This window comes from Phascolarctos cinereus, unplaced genomic scaffold, assembly GCF_003287225.1.
Source record: "Phascolarctos cinereus isolate Bilbo 61053 unplaced genomic scaffold, phaCin_HiC Scaffold_726;HRSCAF=1367, whole genome shotgun sequence".
Classification (NCBI taxonomy): Eukaryota; Metazoa; Chordata; class Mammalia; order Diprotodontia; family Phascolarctidae; genus Phascolarctos; species Phascolarctos cinereus.
The window spans coordinates 83,595,523-83,607,938 of NW_027556098.1; positions in this window are offsets into that span (position 1 = coordinate 83,595,523).

Below are 12,416 nucleotides of genomic sequence, written 5' to 3' on the forward strand. Positions count from 1 at the left end.
TAGGTTATACATGTGCTATCATGTTAAATATATGTCCACATTAGTCATGTTGTGAAAGAAGAATCAGAATTAAAGGGGAAAATCATGAAAAAGAAAAAAAGTGAAATGAAATAAAATACAAAAATGAAATACAAATACAAACGAAATACAAAAATGAAATACAATGAAAATAGTATGCTTTGATCTGCGTTCAGACTCTTCCATAGTTCTTTCTCTGAATGTAGATAGAATTTTCCATCATGAGTCTTTTAGAATTGTCTTGGATCATTGTACTGCCGAAAACAGCTAAGTCTGTCATAGCTGATCATCACATAATGTTGCTGTTATTGTGTACAATATTCTTCTGGTTCTGCTCACTTCACTCAGCATCAGTCCATACAAGTCTTTCCAGGTTTTCCTCAAGTCCACTTGCTCATCATTTCTTAGAGCACAATAGTATTCCATTACATTCATATACCACAACTTGTTCAATCATTCTGCAATTAATGGGCATTCTCTCAATTTCCAATTCTTTGCCACAACAAAAAGAGCTTCTATAAATACTTTTGTATACGTATGTTCTTTTCCCTTTTTTATAATCTGTTTGGGATACAGACCTAATTGCTAGATCAAAGGGTATGCACAGTTTGATTGTCCTTTCGGCATAGTTCCAAATTGCCTCCAGGATGATTGGGTCAGCTCAATCAGCAATGAATTAGTGTCCAAATTTCCCCACATCTTCTTCAGCATTTATCATTTTCCTTTTCTGTTATATTAGCCAATCTGATAAGTATGAAGTGGTACCTCAGAGTTGTTTTAATTTGCATTTCTCTAATCAATAGTGATTTAGAGCCTTTTTTTCCATGACTATAAATAGCTTTAATTTCTTCATCTGAAAGTTGCCTTTTCATATCCTTTGACCATTTATCAATTGAGGAATGACTTGTATTCTTATAAATTTAACTCAGTTCTCTACATATTTGAGAAATGAGGCATTTAGAGTTTTCTTAGTGAAGATACTGGAGCAGTTTACCATTTCCTTGTCCAGTTCATTTTACAGATGAGGAAACTGAGGCAAACAGGATTAAGTGACTTTCCCAGGGTCACATGGCTAGTAAATGTCTGAGGCTGGATTTGAACTCGGGTTGTCCTGACTCCAGAGCCATCGCTCTATCCACTGCATCACCTAGCTGCCAGCCTAGTAAAAGAAAAAGAAGAAAAAAGCGTTGCTGAATTGTTTCATTTGTAAATGCAAAAACACTGGATAGGGAGGCTGCCAAAGCACCCCCACAAGCATGGCAGGACTTTCCTTCACCATCCTGAAATTCTTTCTGCCCTTCTAGATAATCCACAGGGAACTTATGCTAATTGGGCCCTCAGGAGAGAAAAGCAGTGCAGTGAAATCTGGAGAGAGCTCAATGGAGAAATGAATCAACTCTGGATCAAACATTTCTCCATATGAATCCCAAGACTGGAAAGCTGTGGTTGCTATGCCAATTTCCAAAGTCTTTTGCCATTATCACCCTCCCATTGTATAGTTTAGGTTTTACTTCCCTAAAAGGGGTTGAATTGATCAGCCAGTGGTAGCAATGTTAACAGAGGACAGCTCACATAAATATATACTTTTATATCTTATCCCCTCTGTTAGATTCCCTCAAATTCAACTTAGTTGTACTACCAGACATCTTGCCACTAGTGTTTTATTTGTTTATCCAATCACCATTACTGTACAAAAGTACCACCCTCACAAAAAAAGCCTAGTTTCACAAAGCTGAAACATGCCTCAGATTACAGGATTTGGAAATTTGCATTTTTATAACATCAACGGCAGGATTAGTAAGGATTAGCTCAGCATGGGTTTTTTTTCTTAATAACTCAGATGACTTCACACATATGCCATTTCAGCCAATTAATCAATTACTTTATGGATGGAAGATTTTTTTTAGAAGCCCTTACTTCTAACTTCTATAGACCACTAGGGTAACATTTAGTAAATCATGTTTTCATTGTATTTACTGGTACCGTCATGACCTAAACAGAGATAATGCACCCCACCCCCGCCCAAGGATCTAATACACTCCTGGGGCAGGATATAGCAAATCACCATAATTATTATTTATTGGACATATAAAATCAAATCATACACAATTCATATACACACTAGGGAGCACATCCAAAGCTGAAAGCATCTAAAAAAATAAAAAGAAACATAAAAGGCAGTTGATGGCATATTTTTTTCCTATTGCCATCTTTTACATTTAAATCTGATGTTGCTAACCAGAAACCCTAAATTGTATTTGCCAGCTCAGTGCTCTCTAATGGAAATAAGATAGAACTAGCTTTCGGGAGATACCCAGGAGGGTTCAGCAGTTCTAAGGACCCCTGTTGTTGACTAGAAACTTCTCACTACCTACCTCTACAAATAGGCCTTCATCCTCTGGAGTAGGTAAGAATCGATGCCGCATTCCTAAGAGCCAGCTGCCAAAGGCTGGTCTCACCTTAAATCCTCTCTAATGACTAATTGCAGGCAGGTGGGTGGATAAAGTGCTGAGCTCATCTTCCCGAGTTCAAATCTGGCCTCAGACACTTAATAACTATATGACTCTCGGCAAGTCACCTCACCCTGTTTGCCTCAGTTTCTTCAACTCTAAAATGACCTGAAGAAGGAAATGGCAAACCACTCCAGTATCTCTACCAAGAAAACCCCAAGTAGGGTCATGAAGCGTCAGATGCAACTGAAACAACTAAATAACAATGGCCAATTGCAACCTCTTGAAAGAGGAAATGCCATGATCTAGAAGGTAAGGCTCATCCCTTGCATTACATTGATACCAAACCCTGAGATTTCCATACACAAAGGAGAATTGACTACACAGTTGGTAGTAGTGTTTTTTTGTTTTGTTATTGGTTATCACAAATTTAACAATCTCAACCAAGACTAATAAGCAAATTAAACCAAATAGGGAGTATATTTCCAAATGAAATTCTAAAATTCATATTAAATTTTCATTTAAAATAATAATATAATATAGATGGATATATTAATGAAAATGGTATACCCTTCACAATCTAGGTGTGTACTTATAAAGCACCTTTGTTTTTGTTGGATTGGACCCCTGATTTCATTGGTATAAGGAACTCCCAGGTTTGGAGATTTCTACCAATGCAAGTTGGCACCTTTCCTATGACTAATCAATCCAACTATGTATCAGACAATATGCTAGGCACAGAAGATGCAAATGCAAGAAATGAAACAATCCTTATTCACAAGAAGCTTTTTCCTGTGGTCTTAGAGAATTGCCTACACCAATGGCATCAAACTCAAATAGAAATAGGGACCACTAAATCATAGTGTCCCTGTAAGTGTCCCCATGGGCCACATATTGACTTACGAACTACATGTTAACATTATCTATGTTTTATTGTATTTTTATTTATTTTGTTAATATTTCTCAATTACATTTTCATCTGGTTCCTGTGTTGCAGCAATGTGCGCTTTGTGTTTGACAAAACATGGAAATGTTATGTGTTAAGTCACCCAGGGTTTCGTAGCTTGAACCTGTCAGAGGTAGGATTTGAAACCAGACCTTCCTGACTTTGGGGCCAGTTCCATGCATTAGGCAACATTACAACCATATTCATATATATGTATAAATGACCATGAGTGTGGACACCTACATATGTAGATGTACACACATGTACAATTATGTAGATGATTGTAGTTGGTGTGTACGATGTTTTTATTATGACTACCTCATTTTGCATCTCTTCATATCAGTGTATCCCCTGGCCCAAAGACCGTTGGTATGAGACTCTCTTTCTTGGTGGAGATGAAGGCCCTGCCCTGCATGAAGGGCAGAGGTGAAAGCTTCAGTTCTTACCCAGTCCCCCTTTGGGGACTCTTTCAGCTGGACCCCTCCCCCCATTCAGGACTCTCTAAACCAGAGACTTCTCAGAGCATTGACTTGGAGATCTGACTTCCAGCTTTAAAAGAGAAGATGGAAGAGGTCAGCCCCACTTCTAGTTGCTGAAGGAAGACTCTAGGAAGAAATGAGAGGAGTCATTCCCTCTATGAAAAGTATAACCAACCATTCTGCATGCATTTAAAATTGTTTTTCACAAAATAGTGATATAGATTGAACTGATCCATGCATACGCTCTCATACAGGCCATACAAAGTATGCAATGACAGATGAGAGGTGAAGTAAGCAGTCTGTTGCCATGGGAGAGAGGGATTACCAACAGGTTCATGCAAACTGAACTCCTGACCTCGGGTTAACAAGCCTTGTGTTCTAAACTTTTCCTTCTTTGGCTAGAGACCATTTTGTTTTGATAGTGGACAAGTAAGCCAGGAGTAAGGGTATAGCATCCTGAAGTGCCTTCCCTGGCTCTCTCTCACTAGCACCTACAAAGATCAGCAGCAATCTGAACCCAAACCTACACGTCAGACAATAAACCGGCTAAGAGGGCAGCTAGGTGGTACAATGGATGAGAGCACTGGGTCTGGAGTCAGGAAGACCAGACTGGAATATTTACTAGTTGTGTGACCCTGAGCAAGTCACTTAACTTCAGTTTGCCTCCATTTCCCTATCTGAAAATGGGGATAATAATAGCACCTACCTCCCCAGGCCATTCTGAGGATCCAGTAAGATACTATTTGTTTAGCACAATTACTAGCACATAGTAGGTACTATATAAATTTTAGCTATCATCATTATTAATACCAATCTCAAGAAAACCTTTTTTTAAATAACTGCTCCTCAGTCGTCACCTAATAGAGGCAGCTCCCTGGCATAGTGCATAGAGTTGTGGACTTAGAGGCAGACTCTGCTCCTGAGATATGAGCTGCCCAGCTCACGGACTCAGCATAAAGTTTATCTCTAAAAAGGGCAGTGATCCCCACAGCCCCATCCATGTCTCTGTCCAGGTTAAAGCCTGAAGGGTTTCAACAGCTTGGCTGCTCTCTCTCTGTTCAGACATTCAATGGAAGGACACATTCTGGATCTGTGCCGGTGACTCTTGATATATCCAGGGCTTTTAAAGAATTTCTGGAAAGTATTACTGTTGTTACTGATGCTGCTATCACTCTGGATGTTGTGGCTGTTGCTACTGTTGTTATTGCTGCTGAGGCCAATGCTGTTATTGATATTGTTACTGTTGCTGCCACTGCTGTGTTAGTTGCTGTTGCTATTGCCATGTCCAGACCTGTGACTTAATTCTCCTGGAGAGCTCTCCTCTAGTATGAAAAAACTACCTCAATTCTCTATGAGCATGTAAATGACTTGCCTGTAGTCACACTGTCAGCATGAACCATAGTTAGAATGTGAATTTAAAGATCCTAACTCAACTAGTTGCCATAAGAGGATAAAATCATAGATTTAGAGAAGGGAGAAACCCTAGAGGTCATGGAATCCAAATGACCTGCCCAGGGTCACACAGCTACTAAGTGTCTGTGGTGACATTTGAGTGCAGTTCTTCCCAACTCCAGGTCCAGTGACCTAACTACCAGGCTATACACTTCCTTGCTTTAAAAAAAAAAAAGCTATAAACATTAAAGTAATCCATCTAGAAAGGGTCACTAACACCGAAAACATTTATGAATTTTATTATTACTAGATTTAAAGTTTCATGAGATCAAGTCCTGTGTCTTAGGATGATAAGATCACAGACCTAGAGCTGGAAGGGACTTCAGAGGAGTACACATGAGTATACAAGTGCAACACACACACACACACACACACACACACACACAAAACTATATATATATATATACCCACACACACACAGACATACACGGCATACATGCATGCACATGTATACACATATACATTTGTGTGTGTACATATACACACAAACATATATACATATGTATATATACATTTACACATACGCATACAAATAAATACATGTATATATATATTACTATGCATTATAGATAGATAGATAGATAGATAGATAGATAGATGAATAGATAAATAGATAAATAGATAGATAGATAGATAGATAGATAGATAGATAGATAGATAGATAGATAGATAGATAGATAGAAAGAATAGTTCACCCTAACTAAGGCCCAGGGAGGCTAAGAAACTTGCCCAATATAGTATAGTGGATTTGGAGTCAGAAAGACCTGAAGAAATGGGGGAAGGTGAAAGGGAATGAGTGAATCTTATTCTCATAGAATTTGGCTTAAGGAGGAAATAACATACACATTTTCACTTAGGTATGGAAATCTGTCTTACCCTACAGGAAAATAGGGGGGAAGGGGACAAGAGAGCAGGGGGATGATTGAGAGGAGGGCAGATTGGGAAAGGGGGTAATCAGAAGCAAATACTTCTGAGGAGGGACAGGGTCAAAAGAAAGAATAGAATAAATGGGAGGACAGGATAGGATTAAGGGAAACAGAGTTAGTTTTTCACAACTGCACATGTTTTTTACATGTGTTTTACATAACTGCACATGTATAACCTATATTGAGGTGCCTGCCTTTTCAATGGGGGTGGATGGGGAGAGAGGAAGGCAGAAAATTTGGAACCCAAAGTCTTAAAAACACATGTTTTAAAAAATGTTTTCACATGCAACTGGGAAATAAGAAATCCGGGAAATAAGAAATCCAGGAAACGGGGTACAGAAGTCTATCCTGTCCTACAGGAAAATAGAAGGGGAAGGGGATAAGGGAAAGGGGAGAGAGATAGAAGAGAGGGTAGACTAGGGGAAGGGGTATTCAGAATGCATGCCATCTTCGGGTGGGGGGAGGAGTGAGATGGGGTGAAAATTTGGAACTCAAAATCTTGTGGAAGTAAATGTTGAAAACTAAAAATGAATAAATTTATATTAAAAAAGAAAAAAGAGACTGAAGAACAATAGTTCCGTGCTAAGATGTTATATCCTCGTAAGGCCCACTCTTCCAATAATCCCCATCCACCTGACTCCCTAAGCTTCCTAGCTGCTTTCCTATCCCAATGATATAGCAAAATATTGTGATTTTAAAGTATTTCAGCTAGGATTTAGTAGGTTGTGGAAACCTCCACTACCCATTTCTTTTAACTTCTCCTAATTGACAGACTGCTTTCTGAGGGGAAACATTTGGGAAGTTAATGATGTAAAAAAAAAGGCAGAAAAGTAGCCCTGTTGGTGAGAGCTTCAGGTGTGTAATCTGTTGACAATGTATGCAAACCTCATTCATTTAGAATCCAAGAAACAAAAATTTGTGATTAATTCAGCAAGAGTTGGTCTGAAATTTACATTGCTCAATGAAGAGAATATTTACCAAACAAATTAATGAGGAAAATGGGGGTGGGGGGGTCCAAAGGGAGGAAGGTGTGATATAGTAGAGCAAGCACTGGTTTTGGTAACAGGAGAACTGAATTCAAATTCCTAATGCTTCATCAGTCAAAATATTCAAATATTCAAAATGATATTTTCAAAAGACTTTAGCCTAGCCTTAAAATGTCCTTATCATTGGCCTCTGTATAATGTTGTTGTTCAATCATGTCTGACTCTTAGTGACCCCATTTGGGGTTTTCTTGGCAAAGATACTAAAGTGGATTGCCATTTCCTTCTCCAACTCATTGTATAGATAAAGAAACTGAGGCAAACAGGGTTAAGTGACTTGCCCAAGGTCACACAGCTAGTAAGTGTCTGAGACCAGATTTGAGTCTTCCTGATTCCAGGCCCAGCACTCTATCCACTGCTCCACTTAGCTGTCAAATATAAACAGCTTTGATATAGTTCATACATCTCATGTCATTAAATTCCATTTTCACCACTACCCAGAGCTTGCTGCATGGAGCAGACATTTAGTATTGTTGACTGAAGTTGCAATTTGAGATTCCATATATTTATGTCAGTGCCCCCCCCAACTAGTATATAAGCTCCTTGAAGGTATATAACATCAATTATTTTAACGATTTACCATCTAGACACATGTCATCTTCATGGGAGACAGAACAGATGCTGTGCTCTGTGTATGTCCCACACATGGGCTTCCTCCTTAGACTGTATGTAGACTCCTAGAAGCTAACTCTGCACAATTCTCTTCATCCATGGCCCTTTTTTTTTTTTGAGGCAAGCTGAGTTAAGTGACTTACCCAGGATCTTAGAGGTAATAAGTGTCTGAAGCTGGATTTGAACTCATGAAGTTGAGTCTTCCTGACTCCAGGCCCATTGTTCTATCCACTGCACCACCTATCTGCCCCTCATCCATGGTTCTTAAAGAGTTCTTGTTGATGATGATCATGGTTTCAGGCTTAGTAGCAAGATACTAGCAAGCACATTAATAGAATCAACAGAAATAGGCTTAAGACTTTACTTAAAATTAAATCTTAGATTTTTGTTATAATATGCTCTGTACTATTATCAGGGGTGAGGAGGAGACTTTTCATCAACTAACTCTCATTAACTAGGTTGTAAGTTCCTTGTTGGTTGAACTTCCACCCCCCTTTTTTTTTCTCTCCTCTCCCAACAAAAGCATTATGTCTTGCATACAGCAGGTACTCAAATATTTGTTGTGATTTAACATATCAGTCACTGATTGATAGAATCAGACCAAAATGCCCTCCCATGTCTTCTCAACCCCCTTCTAAATCCTCCTGAAGATCCAGTTGAAATTACAACTCCTTCAAGAAAAATTCTCTGACCAATCCATCCCACAGGGCATTATCCTTCCTGGAAAAGTATAATTTAATAGAAAGAACTCTTGACTAAAAGGGATTCCTGGAACTCATGGCATTTATTGTCTATACTGCTCACTCCTTCAGTAACTACTGTCCACTGCCTTAAGGCATTCCTGATTGTGACACTGAATTGTTAACTACTACCAGAACCAAGGCTTGCACAGAGGAGCCTCAACAATAGTTTGTTTAAATGAAATTTAACTTAACTTTTCATGAATTGATCTTGCCCACAATTAAATTATAAGCTTCTTGAAAGCAAAAACCATGTTTTTTTGGATGTCCCTAAAGTCTGGATTTCTGTAAATTTCCCTCCATTCCTAACATTGTACTATTTATGTATTAAGTACTCAGTGAACATTTGTTGAATTATTGAATTTCTCTTTCCTTCTCCTATTTTAACAATGAAATTTAACTTTGCATAGTTGTATTTAAACAGGATTGTAGATGAATTATCAGTTACTAGCTGCCAACTAATAATCATAACAATAACCTAGCCATAGTTTTTTTTCCTTGACAAAGTGGTATTAAAATGTTCACAAGTACATTTAGTGTATTAAAGGTGTAGCTTTCACAACAGAAAATGGCTTTTTAAAAAAAGCTTTTTTTCTTTTTAATACAGCTGAAAGCCAGAAAACTGCTAAAGTTAAGGGAATTTAGTGTTCCAGGCTCATGCTAATGACCTAGAAACTATAAAAACTCTCTCTGAGAAGAGAAACCCAAAGCTATTGCAAAATGGATTTTGAAAGAGAAGTTTAAATTATTGTGACTTGTTTGCAATGAATAATGTAGACTTTGGGGTACAATAAAACCTTCTATTGAGTGATTTTTTTCCCTCCCAGAATGCAATTTTTTTCAAGTTGACAAAACTTGTTAGACAGTATGGGAATCATCTGGAATTTTGATGCCAACCTTCCATACACATTTTGAAGAATAAATGGTTGTAATCAACTTGCCTGAAGCAGTATCACTACTCTGAAAATAAAAGCCTCAGGACTCTGTGTGTGTGTGTGTGTGTGTGTGTGTGTGTGTGTGTATGTGTGCCAGATTCTATTGGAAAGGAAGCTATTTATTAACTAGAAGGTCTTATAAGTAAATTGATCTTATCCTTGCAAAAATAATTATTTGCATATTTTATCCCCCAAAATGAATCTTAAAACCATTACTGGCACATGAACCAGAGTTAATTACAGCAATTTTTTCAATTAGAAAAAAAAAGTTGGGGAAGATCTGTGAAATGTTGTCCTTTACTTTTTGTCATATCTTTCCTGAATAAATCTTATTCTCTTCCTTATTTTAAAATTATAACTGTACTACTGCGAGCCATCTATGACTCAGTCCAGTCCCTTGGTAGTCTATGTCCAAAACTTGAATGAAATGAGACATTTGTGGAACACTTTGCAATTAACAAAAGGAAGTTTTTCAGCCAAAGCATAGGGAGGACCTTCAACAAAGACAATTAAGCTGTGTTGACTCAGCTGAGCTTCCCTGACTCTGAAGCTGTCTACAATGGTCCATTGGTCAAGGATGAGGGCCTGGCAATAGCTCTCCTTGTTTTTTTGTACTCAGGAGACTGGGAATTCACATCAACACCCTGAGTCTTATTCCCCTAGGTCAATTAAATTTCAAGAATAGTTTTGATCCTTTTTAAGGAAAAGTCTCTAAGATAAATGGATCTTAGAATATTAGAATATTGCTTCCACCGTAAATACCATAAGATGTTATAGTAGATATAGGAAACAGAGACCTAACCGCAGAACCAAGAAGTGTTGGATTCAAATCCCATCTCTGACACATCCTGGCTATCTAGGCTACATGGCCCTGGGTAATTCACAACCTCTCAGTGCCCTAGATCACTCTCTAGAATTATATGCTGTAAGAGCAGTTACCAAAATATATTGATACAGGGAGTTTACTCACTAATTAGTTTCCTACCTGGAGGTATCATATTCAAATAGAAATGGAGCCCTGGAGGCCACAATTGCCTGTTGTTGTTGAGTAATTTCAGCTGAGTCTGACTCTTCATGACCCCATTTTTCTTGGTAAAGATTCTGGGATGGTTTGCCATTTCCTTTTCCATCTCATTTTATGGATGAGGAACTGAGATAACCAAGGTTAAGTGACTTGTCCAGGATCACACAGCTAGTAAGTGTCGGAGGCTGAATTTGAACTCAGGAAGATGAGTCTTCCTGATTCCAAGCCCAGTGCTCTATTTCCACTGCACCACCTAGCTGCCACATATTGACTTAGAAAACCACAAATTAACATTATCTATATTTATTGGATTTTTATTCATTTTTTAAAACTTACCCTGACTATATTTTAATCTGGTTCTGCCCCACTGAGGCTTACTGGAGTTTGATATCCCTGCAACAGCAATGAAACCGTATTTTAAAGATATAGTGAATATGAAGAATTCTAAGAAACTTGGGGAAATAAACTGGTATAGACCAAAGAAAGTACAATAAGAGAACAATACACATAATGACCACAACAATTTAAAGGGAAACAGCAGAGAATTTAGATCAATGCTATGACCAATCTCGATGTCAATCAGAAGGCTGATGATGTAACATACTTCTGAGTAAAAAGATAGTAAACTAGGGATGCCAATGAGGCACGCACTGTCAGATATGGTCATTGTTTGCTTTTGTTTTACTTAATTTTACTTCTTTGTTTAAAAGTGTGGGGAAGAGTCTAGTGAAGGAAAAGAGATATTAGGAAACTACAATGGTTTCAAAAAAAATAATAGAACAATTAAAATGGTGCTATTTTGGCAGGATGAGTGGAAGCAATCTCTTTAAAACATATAAAACATTTCTTACAAATTTTACTTTGTTTACAAATTTCTTACAGAATTTCTTATTGTGAACAATAAGTGTGAAAGAGTCAATAGCTGATGAAGAAATGCCAACAGCAAAATTTACCAGGCATATATAGAAGGCAGAAATGAAGACATTAGTGCTATAACCACAATGTGACATTAAACAACAATGTACCAGGGCAGCTAGGTGGCGCAGTGGATAGAGCACCGGCCCTGATGACAGGTGGACCTGAGTTCAAATCCAAATCAGGCCAAACACTTGACACTTATTAGTTGTGTGACCCTGGGCAAGTCACTTAACCCCAACTGCCAAAAAAAAAGAACAATATCCCCCTTTGGGGCTAAGCAGAGTCCTTTTGTAAATTCCTTTCATCTCTTTCCCCATCCCTAGTTACCCCTGATATGACAAAAGAGATACTAAGCAACAATCTGCAGACTTAATACACATCTCTAGAGTAGCAGAACAAATTCTGCATACTTAAATTGCTATCCAGAACTTTATTCTGGAATTTTAATCAGTAGCAATACAAGAAAGAAGTCCAGCATTTATTCTTCTGTATTTTCACATCCTCTGTCAATGTTGAGCTTATCTGTCAACCAAAAGCTGCCTTGTCCCTCAAGCAATATGGAAAGGGACCAGGAAGTTCTGAATTCAAAATCCAGCAATCCACGGATGAGGAAATACAGGGGGCCATGAGGAAGACTTAGTCTAGGGGAATTGAGGTCAGTGCAGAGCAAGGTCAAGAAAGTGTAAGAATGAGGTGTTAGCTATTTTTGCAAACAAGGCAACATTTTTTCCAACGTCAGTGTAAAGTGAGCCATTTGTTACTATTCAGTCACTTCAGTCATGTCTGATTCTTCATGAACCCATTTGGGGTTTTCTCGGCAAAGATTCTGCAGTGGTTTGCCATTTCCTTCTCCAGCTCATTTTGTGCATGAGA